Genomic DNA, 5,853 nt, shown 5'->3' with positions numbered 1-5,853 from the left:
AGCGCCTGGGCCAGGGGGCGGGGCTGGAGCCGCGCCGCGGCGGAGGGACACGGGTGAAGCTGCACCTTTGCCGCTGGTGAACAAAGAGGGACTACTTTCAGCGCGCTCGCCGAAGGAGAGATCCCTGCCCCGCGGCCGGGACTCGTTGCGGCAGTGCTGAGGGGAGCGCGGAGCTCCGCCCGCCGGCCCGGGGGCACCCGCTCGGGCCGACTGGAGCTTCCCGCAGCAGCGCGGGGCGGCCCCGGCGTTTGCAATGAGCCGGGAGCGCAGGAAGGGAGCTCGGCCCCGGGCTGCTGCGGGCAGTTCGTTGGTGCCAAGGGCACAGGGCAGCGGGTGGAACGGAGCGGAGCGCTGTTCTGCAGCGAGTCAAGGTGGTGCTGCCATTTTAGGAGGCGAGCGAAGCCTCGGTTTCTCTTGGTAGCAGTAGCTGTGTTAGCGAAGCGAAATAGGCTTTTCTCTTTCTATCACCCAGAAGAGCTTGGTTTTGTGAATAGTTTCTATGGTGGTAGTCGCCACGGTCCCCATGGTTAAACGCAGCAGTTGCCCAGTGCAGTGGTGCCACACACAGGTCACAACGCTTGTTCCAACCCGTAAGGGATGTTCCTGTGCACTGCTCTGGTCTCTGAGCTGTACCGAAATACACGTACTCACTGGGTCAGACCTCACTAACTGGTGTAACAGGCACTCCGGGAGAGGCTGGATTTCGTAGTGGCCTCGATGGTGGAATTCCCAATTCCTGGCTCTGCCCTGTTTGTGCTGCCCCACTTCTCAAAGCCACCTTCCCTCCCGGGATAAGCCACTGAAAGTAAGACACAGGATCAATTTGCCATGCCAGGAAGGATGGCAAGGGACCAGAGTATGGCTTAGTATGGCCAATTCCTTTGTATCAGAATAAAGCAGTATTTATGATCAAAATCTCTTGTTCACAGTTTTTTTTCAATACAAGTTTTAGGGGATACAGTTTTTCCCTGGATGCACTAACGAGACACTGTTCAGTAACCATCTTGGTCTACTGCTGAAACCACACTCGCACAACACAAAGGCCCCTGGCTGCTCTCTGCGGATTTTCACGTGCTTGGAACAGCAGTCAGGTACTTTTGTTGGTGCTAAAGGCAAAAGGTCACCAGCGGGAGAAAAAGAATTGCACTCAATCAATTTTTTAATGGCAGCAATGGTGTGAGAACCAGCGTTTGGCCAAGTTAAAAAACAAACTTTGTAGCGGGCAAGAGAATAAACATGATTGAACATTGGCTCCTTCACAACTTTGTTAGTGTCACACTTGCAGGGTCTCACCAGTCTTGTCCTGCTGTATCTCTGAAGTGACTTAAAACTTGTCAAAGTAGACTCACTCCCCTACACTGCAAATTGTTTCACCACCAGCACCAACACAACACAAAAGCTCCTGACCATCAAGACGTGCTAGCTCTACCCTCCTTGCCCCTAAAATACTGTTCCCAAAAGCAGTTTGCATTACCCCACTGCAGAATTGTAGAATACCCCCATTACCCCATCCTATCCATAAAGCACCACTTGTCACAAAGCGAGGAGCTGCTGCTGCAATTAGCATTATCTGAGGGCAGCATGAAAAGAAACTAGGAATCCCTGCATTATACAAGAATAATTAGGGTTTGATAAACTGATTAGTTTGCTATTAGAGGGATTGCAGTAGTTAAGCCAGAATGTAGCTCTCAAAGCTTGTCACCATTAGCTTTATTACTACCATCAGCAGACTATCAGTATCTTCCCACAACCTTAATTCCACATGCTATCTTCCTCCCGCAATATCTGAGAAGTACAATATGAACTCATAGCCAAACGCCAAATAAAACCATTTCAAACTCTATCTCCTTTAAGGCCAGCTATTACTGATAGCTAGAAAAACTCAAAACCATACACCTCCCACATACACACCTCGTCCTCCACCGCCTTAATTTAGTATCTCAGGCTATAGCATCCTATTTTAATCAGTTTAGCCGTTCACTGAATCTCCATTTGACAGGAAACCCCTTTCTAGAGCAGTGACTGTGTGACTCCTACCCACCTGATCCATCTGCTAGACCGAGTAAATCAAATAGCTGAGGTATACGTAGACACAGGTCTTCCAGTTCAACAAGTTGTACTCTGGGAGGAATGTGCACTGGAAGAGGCACTTTGATTGTTCCTTTGCCCAACCTGACCAGGTTATTACAGGGTTGGGGATCTTACTGGAAATGTGCAAATGATCCTTTACAAATGGTTTGCAAGTTAAAAGGCTCGATCAGCAAACCTGTATTTAGTGCAGAAGGAGGATCCTTGTTAATCACCCGCAAAGTGGGGCAAAGAAATCAACAGCAATAGAATAAAACCAATTTAAACACTCTTTCCACAGTTCCCACTGATATACTGTGAGACATGTATGATTAATCTGATTTGGAGCAAGCTAGAATCTCTGCCTGCTTTCTATTCAGTGCTAATAGTAAAACAACCAGTTATTTTTTCTGTTAACATATGGCAAGACTGCATGTCATGACTTCAGCATGAACTTTCTTACTTTCTTTTTTGTTTTCCACTAATACCTCAAGAGTATTTGAACATACAGTTGTGTCTCCTGTTGCATTTTCAATTCCAGCCATATTATGTATGTACTTTGAGGCACAGAGTGACCAAAGCCAAATTAAATTACCTTTCCTCCAGTGTCAGCGAGGGTTTTCTCATGTCAATAATAATAGATATGTTTAGCTTTATTCCATGTTATCTCATAAATAGCTGTATTTCAGAAAGGAAATAAAGAATAACAACCTGGCATTGTCTTTACCCCTGCTTATATTTGTCCACATACTGTTAAGCAAGCTCTTGCCATCAAGACATGCAAAAGCCAAGTGCTGGCTGTTTAAAACAGCGTCTTGCCTTGCTGGCACAGCAGACAGAACTTACATTTCATATTCAAAATGTAAATTCTCTGTACCCAGTAAATATGGACAAATTCAAAGAGTCAGAAGCAGTGGCATTTTTCTTACCCACTTAGCCACAAGAAGGGACCCTTCTTGCAAATGTTAACGTAGTTTTTAAAGGCTGGTGTTATATTTATATACTTCCCTCGCCACAATGGCCACATAAATATTAAATAAGCAACCCAGAACACAACTAAAATTCAGCAGTGCATGTAGATGAGAGCACCAACTGCTGCACAGTATTATTTTCCATCAGCTTATTGTACCACACAACATAATGTCAAAATGATACCCCTGAACCAGACAATACTGTAAAGCTTATCTTTGTACAGATGGTTGTCATGACCACAATTCGGGAAGGAGGGAAAATTAGATCCCAGGCCATTTTCTCTGCATTGTTTAAGCACGGGAACAGCAAGGACGATCACCTGGGATCTTCCTATCTTAAATCAAGATAAATATGGTACATCTAGCTTTACATAAACATGGTAATTAGTGAGACAATGCACATATGTGCATTTATTATGGCTCAACCCAGGAAAGAATCTTCCATTTCAAAATTTAAAAAATAGGCCAGTGATGTTCTAACATGCAAAGAATTTTATATTGTCTCACAACTAGCTAATAGTTGTTATAAAATCACAGTAATTACTCTATATACTAAAGATATAAAACCAGCACTGAAAACATTTAAAAATAGACATCTTTAAATATTTTTCTAGATAGACAAGAATAGGAGTAATTTTTCATCCTCATATCAACAGTACAGAAGAAAATAATATGGCTGGCTGTAAGTACCCTGATACGGGTCTTCACACAGAAACACTTTTTTCCTAGTACAAGCACTATGTCATTCCCAACTTTTTTATCTTCTCAGAGATAAGGAAATCCTGAAGAAAAAAATGTCCCAAACTCCATCATTTTCTTGTGAATGTCAAGATCTTGCTTGATAAATCTTAAGCTAAAAATATCCTTTTAAATGTGTTCACTGTTGTGGTCATTGTTGACCCAATTTAGCCAGTCACATACTATTTTTCTCTGTTAAAGTCATGTATAAAAACCCCACTAATCCTAAGCAATTATTTCTTCATTTTTATCTCCTTAATATTTAACAATCTACTGCTTGTAACTTTTATAGATAGAATATTACGAGAGTATTGCAGTCCTATTTTTGACTAAGTCTCTAAAGCACTTCTGCAACACAGGCATTAAACAGCAATTACTCTCTGTGTTAGTATATGATCTGTTTATATCACAATCTTTATTAGCCTTTGAACTAAGCTACATTTAAACTTGAAATCCATTAGAAGGTTGTTTACCTTCTAAAAAGTAACATTTAGCAATCTAACTGTTCTTTAAATCCTTCCCTGGCACTATCACTCAAAGCACCAAAGACTCTTAAACCCAAACAACTCTGGGTGTTAGCTCTGCATCTAATAAAAGACACTTCAGATGCTTGAAACAATGTCAAGAAACTGCAGCTTAGAAAGTCCTTAATGCTAGAGTTAAAGTTTTATTTCAGATGTGTAACCTTTCTGAAATTACTTGTAAAACACGTCAGGATTGTGTATGACTGAGTGGACTTACGTAGGTGGATGAATGGTTCTTCAGGTGTTCTATAGTTCACAATTCAAAGCACTTACAAACTATTAAATGTTCACATAAGTCTAATACAAGACCTTTGTTATTCCTAATTTGCAGTTCATACCCTGCCATGGCTGAGAGCTGTTTGCTGGCCGTGCAAGAAGCAATCCCCCAATTCACCTGTGTGTAAGAGTGGAAGAAAATGAAACTCATAATAGACTTACATATTCAAGGGCTGAAATAGTCAAGAGCTTGAGACACAGTGTTTCTACATTCTTGACATCATCTTTGAGTATGCTAGCTGAAGAGTGGGAAAGGCTTTGCTTGTGGGAGAGTGTGTCTGTCGCATCTGTCTCAGTGACACTAATGCTTTTTTGTACCTGAAGACAGCGAGTGAGGTCCAAAGGAGAAAAAATAAGTGCTTGACTAGTTCTGTCCTTGCTGAGGGTGCTTATGTATGAGTTACTGTGTTCTTACTGGCAATACTGTCTTTGCTGTATTGAAGACTTACGAGCATTTATTTTAGCTGGAAAATAGCTGAGAGAACTGCAGCTTATTACTATTCTAGCTAGTGGGAATTTTGTGAAGGTATGTCCTGACTAATCGTTCTTCCTGTCTTTTTCTTGTGAGAACAGTGCATAAAAATATGAGCTCATTACTCGGAGTTGGAATTTAAGAGAGGTTTACTACTCTCTCTACACTGTCGATTCTGCTGCCACGGTCATATAACCACCTTCTTTGAGGAAACAAAGAGCTGCCAAGACTTACATTTTGGTTAAGTGCCTGGATCAGACAGAGATCCCGGTTCCTAGGCTCCCCGAGAATTCAGTCGTGCACTGGTGCGATGCATTCCTTCCCCTGCTCGCTAAGCACAAATCCGAAAGGAGTTACTGAAGCCCTAGTGACCGAAGTTAAAATGCATAGTCAGCATTTCAGAGTTAAAGCCCAAGCAAGCATTTTATTCATTCGCTTTGGCTCTGTTCTGTGGCTTAGCAAAACTAACTGCAGCCTGAACTATTTTACATCATGATGGGTCGTATCATATCTTCTTTAAGACTGTGGCATCATACAGTTTTATGGCAAGGTTTTGTCCATCAACACCTATGCTCCTTTGTGGACTCTGAAAACGTCTGCTAGAGCAGAATTTCCAGCCCTTGTGTGGTTAAATTTTGTAGCAGTACAGACCAGACTTCACTCTAAACCGAAGTGAGAAAATGTTTAGCAGCCCCTCAGGACACAGTTACATGGCAGAACATTGCTGCTTCAACTGCACTGAAAAATCTGTTCTGGACATCAGTCTGGCTGGAGGGAGAATGAGCACAGCATTCCTTCTGTTCTC

This window comes from Strigops habroptila, chromosome 8, assembly GCF_004027225.2.
Source record: "Strigops habroptila isolate Jane chromosome 8, bStrHab1.2.pri, whole genome shotgun sequence".
Classification (NCBI taxonomy): Eukaryota; Metazoa; Chordata; class Aves; order Psittaciformes; family Psittacidae; genus Strigops; species Strigops habroptila.
Note: the sequence above shows the minus strand (reverse complement) of the source record.